Genomic DNA, 15283 nt, shown 5'->3' with positions numbered 1-15283 from the left:
TGCTCAAGGGGGATTAAAGTTCTACTTTAAACCTTTAAGGTAGGAGTTTTGTTTGTTATTCTCTAGAGAATTGGCTTACTGCAGAATTGTGATTTTCGCTTTTCTTTGAGGTTAACGTTTTGTTGTTTTCACTTGTTGGAGTTCGCAACCTTTTCTCTTGTTCAAAATTTGGTCAAAGAGAAAAGAGTTTCTCTTTGATAAGAGAAAGTAAAATTTTTGTAGCTTAAGGAACAAAATATATATTTAGCTTAAATATATACCTAAATTATAAATATATATTTGCGTAGGCTATACATATATTTAGCTTATATATATATAGCTGAATTTTATATATATATATATATATATATATATATATATATATATTTTTTTTTTTTTTACAACTGCCCAGAATCTGAATCTTGGTTCAGTTGACAAATCTAAAACTATTCTTTTTGAGATGCCAAAATAATACATGGCTATTTCTGAGGCCCACTAGGATTTTGGCCATTCAGGAAAGAAAATCTAAATTATGGGCAATTGTGCCTCCAAAACCAAATTTTCTTGCTTAATAAAAAATCAACCATTATAAACAACAGCTGGATTTATGTTCAAAACTTACAAAATCTCTAAATGCAAATATTTAGAAAACTGGTTATGTACAACTCATAACCTCAGATTACAATGGCTAAAATGTGGTTCCTTTGAAATACCGACATTAATTTATCTGTGTGCACAATTAGAAAAATCTTGTTTTAGAACAAGACAAATTGAATGGGAGGCTTACTTCCAGTATCACCTAGAAGCTTCTAAAAGAATTCTGAAAGAAAAACATTGCCTTCATTAAAGAAATAAACAGAAGGATATTGGAACTATTTATAAATTTAAAAAGACTTTGAAAGCTTTCTGCCTTTGAAACCCACATTGCAAAATTATTAAATATAACTGAGAAAATTATTACAGTGAAAGAGATCTGACCTAACCAACTCCATCCTGCTTCTAACCTTCAACTTGTCCTTGTTCATTCCTGGGTATAGTTCAAACTAACTTGGGGAGGATCCTTTGAAACAAAGATGATAATAGCCCTTTCCAAAAACAAACCTCCTTCCTGCTTGAGAACTAGACTGCCTTTGTAGGACTAACAAATTAGCCACAAGTTTAGAAATTATGGATTAGCGGTCATGTAGCTGAAGGCTACAAGATTTTCTGACCCTCACAAATTGCTCCCGGGGATAACATCATTATTGTAAAACCTAAGATCAGTGCTTGAAATATTTTGCAGACCCTGTACTTGATAGATTAGCTAGCACCAACCAGATTAATAAACTGGCTCACCTAGTCTTTTGCCCCACCCCCGTGCCCCCCAACCCCCGGCCAGGAATTGCCTTAGTTCAGGAGAATGGTTACAAGTTCCTATGATTTCAGTTCCAACCCAACCAATCATCACTCTTGACTTACTGGCTCCCACCCATCTAATTATCTTTACAAGCCTTGATCCCCAAATTCTCAGGGAGACTGATTTTAGTAATAATAAAACTCTGGTCTCTCATAAAGCCAGCTGTGTGTGAATCAAACCCTTTTTCTATTGTAATTGTTCTGTCTTGACAAATCAGCTCTGTCTAGGCAGCGGGCAAGGAGAACCTACCGGATGGTTACAAATCTGGGTGCTCATCTGGGATCACCCTTGTGGCCAGCTGCCTCTGCTTCTGGTGATGGATCCAGAAGCCAGGCCAAGTGGCCACCTAGTTCTCTTGGACTAGGGGCTGTCTCTGGCATCTTCTTTACCAGTGGGCTACTGTGGTGCCAGTGTGCATGGATTCAATTTCAATGAAAAAATACTCTTGGGGAGAGTCCCATAACTATAGCTTCATCACCAGGTGCCTGTCTGTAACCCCATCATGGGATGTCTCTCTGTCGCCCCATGACTGGATGTCTGTTCTAATTGGATGGAGAATAGAGGACTTATTTGAAGGAACACTCTTAGTTTGTGATTTGTCTGGAATCTCTGTCTGGAAAGTATTCTTCTTGCCTTTTTCATTGTGTGTGTTTGTGTACGTAGAGGAGATCTCTGAAGAAACTGTGGATGGAAATCCTGGCCAGTTACATTCACTGAACCTTGAAACAATCGTTACAAGAAACTCAACACGCCTGACTCAGGGTTACTGTTCATTCTTCTGGAAGCTGCAGAGAAAGAGAACCTGGAAACCTGGTATGCCATCAAAAAGCATAAACATTTCTTACCAGCCAGGCCTCTGGCCTCTGTGTGTGTGTGTGTGTGTGTGTGTGTGTATGTCACGGTAAACATCACAGTTTGCCTCTTCTGCAAAGGTTTGATTCATAGAAGAAGGGATTTGTGAGACTAGTCTTAGGTTGTGGAAAACCTTGTGTGCTTTGTTCTATAAATTTGTCTTTCTGCGTTGTTCTGTAATAGAGAGATTGGTATCACAGGATAGAATATGGGCTTAGGATCCCTATACACCCCTTTTCAAGACAGTCCAGAAATCTGGGCAGTTATAAAGTTTGATGAGGATCCCTGAAACCAATACCAGAATAAGTTTCTCTCTTGTCTTGTTTTATGTCCTTGAGAGCTTAATCTGGTGATAATGTGGGGAGTATTTTCTCTTGATCTCTGCCATCCAGAGGACAGGAATTTTGGAGGTCATGTCCATAGGTAGTCCTAAAAATTATCCTGAGCTGTTAAAAGTCATTTGCAAGCTGAAAAATGACTGCCTTAGACTCCTGGGGAGAGCAGCAGTAAACAACCCTCTGTTTTAGCTCAGTAGCTAAAGCTCTGCACCTTCACAATAGTGGCTTGGGTTCAATTCCCAGCTTATGAAACAAATCCTTTCTGATTTATTATTTGTGTAGCTTTTGCCATTTATTTATTCTTTTTAACCCATGGACAGCTTCTGATTTGTCTTGAATTTTCCTTTCTCTGAACTACCTATGGGGAGATTTTAAATCTTGTAAAATAAAACAAAATAAAATAAAAAAGAATGTGTGTGTGTGAGAGAGAAACTGCTTACCATCTCTTTGAGAAAATGTATACATCCATGGTTAAGTTATAACCTTAGTTAAGACATTAATTTCATGTGGGAAGTTACCTATGGTAGAATTCAAAATTCAGAAATATTGTCTGTCCTTGGTAGAGTCTGGTAATAAGAAATTTAAAAAGTTTTTTTAAAAAAAGAGTGCTATGGTTAAAACTGTATGTCTAAACTATATATATACACATATAGTTTATATTCAAGAAGAGAAAAAGCACAAAGGCCATTTAAATATATATATTTAGTATATGTAATTTAAAAGTATATATATAAATTTAAATATATATATTTAATATATATATAATTTTAAAATATATATATACATTTAAAAGGTCTTTGTGCTTTTTCTCTTCTTGAATATTGAGGTTTTTTGCAAAAAAAAAAAAATTGTTTATTTTTTTCTCAGATGACTGAATTATTTTTCCAATCTGTCTTCTTGCCACTCTTCATGCCCACACAAAGGTAACTAAGGACACAATTGGAATTGCTAGTTATTTTCCCAAGGCTTTCACTGCAATGGCATGCTTTCAAATATAAACAGTCTGCTTTAAGAAATAAAAGAATGTCACTTTCTTTCTGATAGGCTCAGGAGCCTCGAGCTATCTTGGGACGTTGAGAGGAGGAAAATTCACCCAACTCATGCAGGTATTTGCAGGGATAGAAAAATCCATGGCTGGGCTTCAAGGCTTTAAAAAGTACAACTGAGGCAGGGCGCCGTGGCTCATGCCTGTAATTCTAGCACTTTGGGAGGCCAAAGCGGGTGGATCACGAGGTCAGGAAATCGAGACCATCCTGGCTAACACGGTGAAATCGAAATCCCGTCTCTACTAAAAATACAAAAAAAAAAAAACAACAAAACAAACAAACAAAAAAACTAGCCGGGTGTGGTGGCAGGCGCCTGTAGTCCCAGCTACTTGGGAGGCTGAGGCAGGAGAATGGCGTGAACCCTGGAGGCAGAGCTTGCAGTGAGCCGAGATCGCGCCACTGCACTCCAGCCTGGGCGACAGAGCGAGACTCCGTCTCAAGAAAAAAAAAAAAAATAGTATAACTGAGATTCCTTATAGCACAAAGTTTCAGCAGATCCAATTTTTAAAAGAGCCTATATGGCAAATAATTATTCCTATTTATTATGAAACAAACCCTTTCTGATGTATTATTTGTGTAACTTTTGCCAATTATTGATTCTTTTTACCCCATGGACAGCTTCTGATTTGTCTTGAATTTTCCTTTCTCTGAACTACCTATGGGGAGATTTTAAATCTTGTAAAAAAAAAAAAAAGAAAAAGAAAAAAGAAAAATGAGTATGTGTGTGTGAGAGAAACTGCTTACCATCTCTTTGAGAAAACTTATGCATCCATGGTTAAGTTATTATTTTATGCAAATAATCAGGCCAAGCATAATAATACTAAAACTTATTTTGCAAGTAAATTCATCCCACTATGATTTGTCTTTAACAAAAATGGGGACTGGAGAGAGAAAAATTATGTTGCAAAAAATTATAGTACACCTGTTTTTAGTTGTTCTTCTGTTTTTATTATTTTCTGCAATTTTGACTAAATCCTAAATTCTTTGTGGGCATTTGTGTCCCCAAATTAATGCTTTCAAATTTTTACTTTTAAAACTAGGAATTGCAATCCTTATCTTAGGCCTCATTATTTTACTTATAGTATGCCGTTTGTGTAAATTCTGTACTAAAACTATAGATGAGAATACTAACGTGTTTGTCATGAAAGTCTTACAATCCCAGCCCAGCTCGTATAAGTATAATCAGAGAGCTAGCTGCAAAGCATTTCTGCTCTTCCCACCTTGGGATCAACTTCTATTTCCACTCTGCCCCCTTTCAGCAGGAAGAAACCAGAATGATCATCAGCCTTTTCCCACCTTCATAGTCCACACTTTAAGAATAAGGTGTTATAAAACCCAAAGAGAGGGATTGAAACTGCCATTGAAAAATTATACCTGAGAAAATTATTACAGTGAAAGACATCTGACCTAAACAACTCCATCTTGCTTCTAACCTCCAAGTTGTCCTTGTTCATCCTGGGCACAGGCTGAATTAAATTTGGGAGGAACATAGTTTATAGTTCAACTTTGAAATAAAAATAATAACGGCCCTTTCCAAAAACGTATCACCTTCCTGCTTGGAAACTAGACTGCCTGTGTAGGACTTACAATTTAGCCACAATATTAAAAATTATGGTTTAGCAGTCATGTAGCTGGAGGCTACAAATTGCTCATGGGAAGAACATCACTGTTGTAAAACCTAAGATCAGTGCTTGAAATATTCTGCAGACTCTACACTTTATGAATTAGCTGGCACCACCCATGTGAGTAAACTGGCTCATCTGGTTTTGCGGCCGCCACCTAGGCTTCAAATCACTAAGGTTTCATTGTCAACCCAACCAGTCAGCACTCTGGACTCACTGGCTCCTACCCACCAAATTATCTTTACAAACCTCAATCCCCAAATTGTCAGGGAGACTTATTTGAGTAATAATAAAACCCCCGTCTCCCATATAGCCAGCTGTGCATGAATTAAACTCCTTCTCTACCTCAATTTCCCTGTCTTGATAAATTAGCTCTGTGTAGGCAGTGGGCAAGGAGAACCCATTGGGCAGATACACTTTTCGCCTGCAACTGTCCCCTTTTCTACTTGTTCCTTGGCTTCCACACATCTCTTAGGCAGAGATTTTTGAAATTTCACAATACACATATTTCCTTCTCTCAAAAGGAGGAAAATATATTTAAATTTGGAAGAAAGGGAACACATGGAACAACTACAGAATTAAACTGCTGAGATTATAAATATATAGTTTCAACAATTTTTAAACAAAGACTAATATAAATAACAATGATTTATTGACCTAATATCAGACAACTTTTAAATTTGCCCTGCAGTTCCTTGGAGATATACATCTTGTTTTTGAAATGCGAACATCCAGGAAATTAGCTACGGAGCATTCCAACTGAGATCAGATCTGAAATAAGTTAAAATCCTTTAAATGCTCAAACTGCCTACTTGAGATCCCCTGCAGAATTTACAAAAAAGTCCTCCACACTGTGGTCTAGTTGCTAAGATTCTGTGCTTTCATGGCTATACCCAGGTTCAATTCATGCTTGGAAATACAGTCTCATTTGTTTTAAATTATTTACTCGACCATTTGGAGTAAATATTTGTTATTGATCCCTTTCCCTTCCATAAACAGCTTTTGATTTCCTATTTTTTTTCACCTGTGGGGCATACAGGGCTTTTGGGCTTCATGTATAGGCACTCAGATAGGAAGCTGAGATCCTAGAAAACATCGCCAGATGAAAATGTGAGTTGTATTCCATTTACAACTAGCAAAATATTTTTTAGCTTGTTTTTGTGGTGGTTCTGCATCTTGTGAGGACTGTGTTACACCACTTTGGAGATGCCTCATGCATCCCTGGTTAAGTCATAACCTTGGCTAAGGCTTATTGATTTTGGTGAGTCACTTCAAAAGGTACATTTTGTTTAAAAAAAAAAAAAAAGGTGGAAAGCCAGGAATATAAGCTGTTTTGTCCAGCAAAAATCTGACAATAAAACATTTGAAATGATTTTTCTTTAAGAACTCCATGGTCAAAGGTCGGCTTAATTAAAGGCTGATATTCAAGCTTCTTCTTCCTCTTTTCTGTCCACAGTAACACACGAAGAAATTTAGAGATTTCTAATGAATCAGACCACTTAACACACAAAAATGTACCACTCACCCTCTTTTTGAGGTCTTCTGTGTTCCTGTGGAATCTAAAGAGCCATGGACAGGTTTTTCTCAGGTCTAATACTCTGCTCCCATTTGCATTAAGTTACTTGATCTCTTTGGCTTTTGGGGTGCCAGGGATTACTCTTACAGAGAGAAAACCACCTATATGTGTTCAATGACTGGTGTGTAACTGGCAAAGGCTGTGAAACCACCTTTGCAAAATTATAACTGAGGAAATTGTGACAGTGAAAGATATCAGACCTACACAAGTCTATCTGGCTTCTAACCTCTAAATTGTCCTTGTCCATTCCTGGGCATAGGCTGAACTAGCCTTGGGATGGAATTTAGCTTACAGTTTAAATAATAGCCCTTCCCAAAAGCTAAAGTGTTCTCCTAAAATGAATCTTACCAGCCATTATTCTGGAGGTTATAAGAATAGCAACTTTCCCAATTACTTTTGAAGATAACTTCACTATTGTGGACCTAAGATTGGCCTTTTGAGATGTCTTTTCAAGTTTTTGCATTTCTGAAAAACTGGATGACCCCACCTGGACCTGCCAACCGGTTCTGTGGGCCCCACCCTGGAACTGACTCAGCGTAAGAGGAGAGCTTCAACTCCCTATGATTTTACCACGAGCCAACCAATCAGCACTACTGACTCATTGGCCCCCTACCCACCAAATCATCCCTAAAAAGTCTGATCCTCTAGTTGACCGATTTGAGTAATAATAAAACTCCAGTCTCCCACACAGTCAGCTCTGTGTGAGTTACTCTTTCTCCATTGCAGTTCCCCTGTCTTAATAAATTAGCTCTGTCTAGGAAGCGGGCAAGGTGAACCTATGGAGCAGTTACAGCTGCAGTTTTAGAGTTGGCTGACAGAGGTTGCAATGAATGGTTGTTACTTCAAGGGGCTACTCATTTCTTTGCACGTTTAGATATAAAGGCAGGTTTGAATATTTGAAGGCCATGAGATTGTTTACCACCAAGGATAAGACTCCTCTTGGCAACAGGTTAATTATAGAGGAGGCTGATTCGCATGGGCCGCCCACCAGCCTTGGAGAAGTATCTTCGTAGTGAGGTATACTGTGAAAGCTTGTGTGGCCCAGTCTCATGGTGTTTCCCTATTTGGGGGACCTGGGATTCATTGTAAAAGTGAGATCCTTGATTTTAAAGATCTAGTCATACTGTCTTTCAGTTGTGCCTGGTTTTCTTATATTTAACACTAGGCTCTGGAAACTGCAAAAACTTTCTTTGCCTTATTCATTAAATGGCTCTACCCTGAAGTTAGTAATCTAATCATTAAACAAGCCAAGTGGAAAAGACCACCTATTAAGCTAGATTGGTCTCCAATAATATGACTTTCTGGCATTTACCTGGCTATTCTGTAAAAGAAACTTACATCTATAAAGAAAATCTCAATTTTTAAGGATATCTTCCTGCAACCAAGCATCTAGAAACTTTTACAATAGAGAAGACATTAGCTTAAAGTTTACATTAAAAACCTTACCTTCTCTTCCTGAAAATCATGGCGTTTTTGTTTTTTTTAGAGATAGAATGTCACTTTCCCTTAGGTTGGAGTGCAGTATTGCAGTCATAGGTCACTGCAGCCTTGTCTTGGGCCCAGGGGATTCTCCCACCTGAGCCTTCCAAGCAACTAAAACACAGGTGTGTGCCACCACAGCTAGCTAATTTAAAAAGATTTTTTAACAGACGGGGTCCTACTATGTTGTTTAGGTTGGTCTCAAACTCCAGGCCTCAAGAAAGCTTCCAGCATAGTTCAAGTTACAAGAGTGAGCCACCAAGCCCAGCTGGCAACCTTGTGTTACCTGAGCTTTACTTACCCCTTTTTTTTGTCTCAGTAAATAATGAAATTTAGATCCAAATTCTATGCCTTTGAGATGTAAATTTTATCCTGAGTCATCCCTTTAGAAGTGCAAATTTAGGGTTGCCTAGCTAACAATTTTCTTAAAATTATAATTATTTTTTTGTAGAGACTAGGTCTTGCTATATTGCTCAGGCTGGTCTCAAACTCCTAGGCATAAGTGATCCTCCCACCTCAGTCTGCTAAAGTGCTTGGATTACAGGCATGAGCCACTGCGCCTGGCTGGCTAAGACTTGTTTAGAATTCGGTAGAGAGAAAGAGCAACTATTTGAAGACTGGCAAATGAAGAACCTTATAAATCTACAAAAATCTCCTTCTGTCTATGCATCTGTATGTTTAGATATGTAATGTATATGTGATATTTCATTGCCAGAATATATCAAGTTGTTTTAATTAATTGGCTTACCTTAAAAGGAAGCACTTAAATACTTTATCAGAAAAGTAGAAAGTAACTCAAATGCCTTTGAGCTAGTGACTTAGATAAATCTTTGGTAAATAAGACTAGTGAATATTGTCAGTTTAATGAAAATAGCTGTGTCCTCAGAGTAGCAAAATACTCATGTATTGAACTTTAGGGTTCTTGTTTTGGTGGCTCTGTTCTAACATTTACATGCTGCAAAAACAGCACGGAAAAAATTAAAGATAATGGCTAGCTTTATTCAATGTCTCATAAAATTTGTAATGAATAGTTTATATGGTTGTTAAAAATAAGTAAATCAGGCACAAATACATATAAACAAACTCTTCATAGTTTCAGAAATCTTTTTGGTAATTTGAAACCTTAAAGTGAAATTACATAATAGATACTCATTGAATGTCGAGGTCATTTATAAATAAGTAAAACTATTAAAACAAACTATAATAACTATAATACATAACTTTATAATATAAAACATTAAGCATACTTTAAAGTTTATATACATCTTTTTTATGTGGTATTGTTGGGGTACAGAAAATTATTTCCCAAAACATGGTGCTTAAGCATGCAGAGTGCTTTAGAAAATTAAAAGGCCTCAGAAATAAGCCTCAGACTCAAGGTACCCTTAACCTTGTCTTATTCATCTCTGCCCCAAGTACAGGGGGTAATTCTTTATAGAATTTTCTAATTTAACCAGGAAAGCTTCTTTCTAAAAGCTACACGATTTCCTCTTCCTGAAATGTCATGATCTATTTAGGAAAAGAATACTGAGGAATGCAAGCACACCTGGATGTACTTTTACATAAGCTAATGCCTGTCTCCTGCACTCATTTAAATCTTAAAGACGGAGTGGGCATGGTGGCTCAAAACTGTTATCTCAGCATTTTGGGAGGCCCAGGTGGAAGGATTGGTTCAGGCCCTGAAGTTCACAACCAGCAAGGACAACAAAGCAAAACTCGATCTCTACCAAAAGAATTAAAAATTAGCCATGCATGGTGTTGTGTGCCTATAGTTCCAGCTACTCAGGAAGCTGAGCAGGGATAGACTGCTTGATCCTAGGCGTTCGAGGCTGCAATGAGGTATGATTGTGTTATTGTACTCCAGCCTGGGTGAGAGAGTGAGATCCTGTGAGACAAATGGTTGCAATCTTTTGAGTTTCAGATTAGCCTTTCCAAAGGAGGCAATCAGATATGAATGTATCTCATTGAATAGAGGGATGACTTGACTTCTCCCTTTAGCTTAGTGGAGAATGACCCCCTTGCTAGCACTCAGTAGGTTTTATGGCACCTCTACTTGCCAGAGTTTACGTAAAATTGAAGTAATATGGTCTTTGTGCACATTTACATTAAAAAAAAAAGCCCTAAGGTCCACATGCAAACTATAGAGTTCCTAAGTTCTCTTTTTCTCTATTTTCCTTTCTGTCTGGTTTAAATCTGCTGTTATTTTTCTGTTAACATAAAACCCACTGTTTGGATCCAACAAGATTTTTTTGTTTGCAAGCTGGTGAATTTGTATTTATCTCATGGCCAAAGTTGTGAGGTAAAAGCTATAGGATCTTTGTGTGTGTGTTTATGTGCGGGTGTATATATATATTTTTTAAAGGCCTTTATAATTTCTATAATTTTATATTTAATTTGGCAATTAAATCCATTTTAATTTCGCTCTAGCACACTAGACTTTTTCTCTTCATACTTTATGAGGTAAATTTTGCTATTTGATTTTCACCTGAGTTGTTTCTTTTAATATGCAAAATTAAGGCTATTTAGCTGACAACTGCCTAGGCTTATCAAGAATTGACACAGGTTACCTATTGAAACAGGTTATCCAGAAATTGAAAGTTGTAGATGGGAAAAAAAGTTTTTTTGTGAACCTATAAGACGTCCTTCTATCAGCATACCTAATACATCTACATATTTATGTGTTGTGTACACAGTGTTGCATTACTGAAAATATATAGAAGAGCTCTCATTAATTGGCTTAAGAAAATGAAAGTGCTTAAATCAAATATTTTATCAGAAAAAGAGACTAGTCAAATGCTTTTTCAAGTTCATGTAACTTAAGTAAAATCTTTAATAAATAAGCTAGCTTTAAAATTATTGGTAAAGTATAATAATATTAGAAATGTCTTAAGAATTGCCAGAATACATTTTTTTTTTTTTTTTTTTTTTTTTTGAGACGGAGTTTTGCTCTTGTTGCCCAGGCTGGAGTGCAATGGCACGATCTCAGCTCACCGCAACCTCCGCCTCCCGGGTTCAAGCGATTCTCCTGCCTAAGCCCCCCGAGAAGCTGGGATTACAGGCACGCACCACCACGCCCGGCTAATTTTGTATTTTTAGTAGAGATGAGGTTTCTCCATGTTGGTCAGGCTGGTCTCGAACTGCCAACCTCAAGTGATCCGCCCACCTCGGCCTCCCAAAGTGCTGGGATTACAGGCGTGAGCCACTGCGCCTGGCCTGCCAGCATACATTTTTATTTGCATTTATAAATCAAGCAATTTGATACTTACCTATGCCAAATACAATAAGGTGTCAAAAGTTGGCATAGGGGTTACAAAACTGTAAACCCAGCCCCAAACAAAGTGATCTTTGCTTGTGTAATTTTTAATAAATAAGACATTGATATTGGCGTAATGAAAATAGCTACATCTTGAATTATTTAGTAAAATTACTATAACTTCTAATCTTGTGGCTTTAGGTAGTACAGTCCATAGGCAATAAGGAGGTTTGTTTGGGAAAGGACTGTTATCATCTTTGTTTCAAAGGTAAAATATAAACTAAGTTCCTTCCAAAGTCCAGGAATGAACAAGAACAGCTTGGAGGTTAGAAGCAAGAAGGCTTTAGTTAGGTCGTATCTTTTTCACTGTCTCAGAATTTTGCAATGGCAAGTTTTATAACTTTCAATGATGACTATCACAGTTTCCATATATAATCTAGGTAAACAAGTAAAGTGAAGTAATTCAGTAAATGTAACGAGATAAATACTGTAGACAAACTTGTCATAATTTAAAATATAAAACTATATTAAATTAAATAATAGATGTGTTATTATTTGGGTATTTTCAAATAAAATATTGCAGAAAAACATTATTTCTAAAAAAAGTCTTCTTAAAAAGGTGAACAATTTCTGTCTAATTTAAAGCTTATTTCTGGGTCCTTTTACCTTGTTTTATACAGGTCTCTGATAACTTTAGAGATCATACCATTGGCCTAAGACTTCCAGAACTCTATTATAAAACTGAAGTGTTCATGAAGATTGCCAACCCGACATCAAACAGTACAAGAATTGATTACCTGAGACTGAGCTGATAGAGGACTAAAGTGATTTCATCCTTTTTTTGTTTGGAACATTGTTGATTCTTATTATTTCCAGGGTCAAACAAGTTTCTCTTTTTGAGTTACTGATAGCTTATAGTAATTGAGTGAAGTATACTTTTGTGAGCAAAATTGAAATATATACCTTTCTCTCTACCTGAGTTATGCAGAATTTGAAAACTATTTATTAGTATTCTTAATTTATTGCAATATAGTTATTTGCAAAAGTTCATTAAAAATCTGTTTTCATTTGTAAACAGAACAAAATTAGATACACTGGTTATTTTACCAATGCTTTGGCTGAAGTGGCATATTTTCAGATATAACAAGACTGCTTTAAGTAGTTGAGGTTGACTTTTAGAGCCAATAAACTGCTCCTTGAAAAGACTGGCCTGGTGCATTTTCTACAAAGTTTCCTTACAACATTCCTGACCTTGTTGTAGTAAAGAATGTCACTTTTTGAGAGGACCAGCTATTTCAAGAGAAAAGGAAGTTATCCAATTTGTACAGCTATTACAGTCATATTCTGATGATGAATTCTTGGTTTTGTTTCTTAGTCTCAAGAAGCTTTAAAAGTCTTATCTAAGATTACTTGTAAAAAATTTTTAGCAAAGTAGGGGCTGGGCTAGGTGGCTCATGAGTGTAATCCCAGCAGTTTGGGAGGCAGAAGCAGGTTGATCACTTGTGGTCAGGAGTTTGAGACCAGCCTGGCCAACATGGTGAAACCCCACCTATACCAAAAATACACACACACACACACACACACAAAATTAGCTGGGTGTGGTGGCATGCCTATAGTCCCAGCTACGCAGGGGGCTGAGGTGGCAGAATTGCTTGAACCCAGGAGGCAAAGGTTGAAGTGAGCTGAGATTGTGCCACTGCACTCCAGCCTGGGTGACAAGAGTAAGACATCGTCTAAAAAAGAAAAAAAAAATCAGCAAAGCCAAAGTAAAAGGGCCTATGTGGCCATTCACTATTCTTGTTGCACTTTATGCAAATAATCAGGCAAAGCATAATAATAAATGTTATTTTGCAAATAAATTTGCCCTACTAACATCTTTCTTTGGGAAACTGGAGAGAGAAAAAATCATATTTCAGAAGAAAAATGTAGTACACCAATTATTAGATTCTAACCTTGTCTATCGTTTGAGTTTTTATAATTTTCCTACAATTTGGACTAAATCTTGAATTATTTCTTGGCTACAAGTCTCTAAAGAATGACTTGGTTTTAATTTTTTTGTGTGTGTGATGGTTTTAGGTGATTCCCAGTGGAATAGTGTGTGTGTGTGATTTGTTTGTTTAGAATGCAAATTGTTTTTGTTGCAATCCTTATGTGCATTATATTTCTACTATGTATCTCTTGTTGTTTTACTTCTTTAGAAAAAAAAAAAAAAAACTATACTCATGGTATCCTGAAGACTAAAGATGATTTGACAAATGACAGCAGTTATACATCAGTGACTTTACTTATATGTCATTTTTTGCCACCCTGTGATGCCATCGCAATTTGGTTTTTGTTGCTCTTACAATTCCTCACTGAAACATATTCTCCCCCCATTACCCATGTGGAATAGGACCATCTGAGAATGAGTTTTTCTAGTGATGTGGGACTAAGCTCCTGAACATAAAAGGAGCCAAAATTGTTTGAGTTCATCTACAATGCTTTCTTTGAAAAACCCTGATGAAAAGTGGGGAGAGGATAAAAGAAAAATCTCTCGGAGCTGTCTGAGCTATTTGAGGTATGCAAAATTTATCAGGTCCAGAGAGACATGAGTATGGGATTTTAATTATAGTCCCATACCCATGCCTGGAGGCAATTGTTTAGAAACATTTTTATTCCTGAATTGCTGCCTCACCCTTTATCTTCATGTTCCTGGAATCTGTAATACAAAGAACATTGTATAGCCAATCAATAGCTTATGTTAATAAATGTAAACTCTTGGTAAACAACTGATAAACATTCTCTCTTTTTTTTTTTTCCTCAAAAACCTATTTATCAGGGCTGCTAATTGGAGTGTGTATTCAGGGCAACTTGAATCTATGCTCCCAGGTGGCCATCCTTAACCTTTCTGCTTGAACAAACTCTCTTTAAACTAGATTCTGAAGTTTTTGATTATTTTAGGTTAACAAATATGTATATTACTATTGTCTATTCTACTGTGTGAAGTGGCCTATGAAGTTTCTCTTGTGTTTTTATGTATTTTATGTTTTTCTCTTGTATATTTATGTATTTTATGTATTCCCTTTTACTGATAAGAACAGATACTATACTTGATCGTAGCCAAAAGGCTGAGAAGTGATTACATCTCCCTGTAAAAATGTAAATGAATGTCTTTTAAAACAATTTTTTAAAACAATTTTTTCTATAATTATATTTTTCAAATTTTGATATTTTGGGGTTGTAATTTTCAGATTTTTAGACTTTAGAACTTTTGATCTTTCAAAATTTCAACATTCAGGGTTATGACATCTTCTGTGATTATGGCCCAAACTCCACCCTAGAAGGGACAGGGATTATACATTTGACATCTACTTCATATTTGGGTTTACCTTTTTTACCACAGTACCACTTTTGTCTCTAGCATGTTTGACTCTGCTAGAGTGAACTTCCTGGTGCCTGAGGATGTGGAAAATGCCTCTACTGGGGGAATCACTCTTTGTTATATGGAAAATTAACACTATCACCTGTTCACTTTGGTTTTTTTCATTCTGGTAGACTATCAGTCAAAGAAAGAAATTACTATACTATCAGGGATAATTGACTCTAATTAAAATGAAGAACTAGGATTGTTGTTAAATAATGGAGGAGGAATATACTGGAATCCAAGATACTCTCTTCAGAGTCTCTTGAGGCTTTTGGGACTAGTGATAAATTTGAATACACGTTACAGCAACCATAGGATGGTAAAGCCATGAAGACAATG

At 36.5% G+C, this 15283-nt stretch overlaps 1 pseudogene; it reads right to left on the bottom strand.

Moving 5' to 3' along the window:
- Nucleotides 1-14561: 14561 nt before the first annotated feature.
- LOC115837853 lies at nucleotides 14562-14660 on the bottom strand (annotated as a pseudogene).
- Between the last annotated feature and the right edge of the window lie 623 nt (nucleotides 14661-15283).

The sequence above is a fragment of the Nomascus leucogenys genome, chromosome 12, assembly GCF_006542625.1.
Source record: "Nomascus leucogenys isolate Asia chromosome 12, Asia_NLE_v1, whole genome shotgun sequence".
In the NCBI taxonomy this organism is placed as follows: Eukaryota; Metazoa; Chordata; class Mammalia; order Primates; family Hylobatidae; genus Nomascus; species Nomascus leucogenys.
Note: the sequence above shows the minus strand (reverse complement) of the source record. Positions and strands in the feature narration are given on the sequence as shown.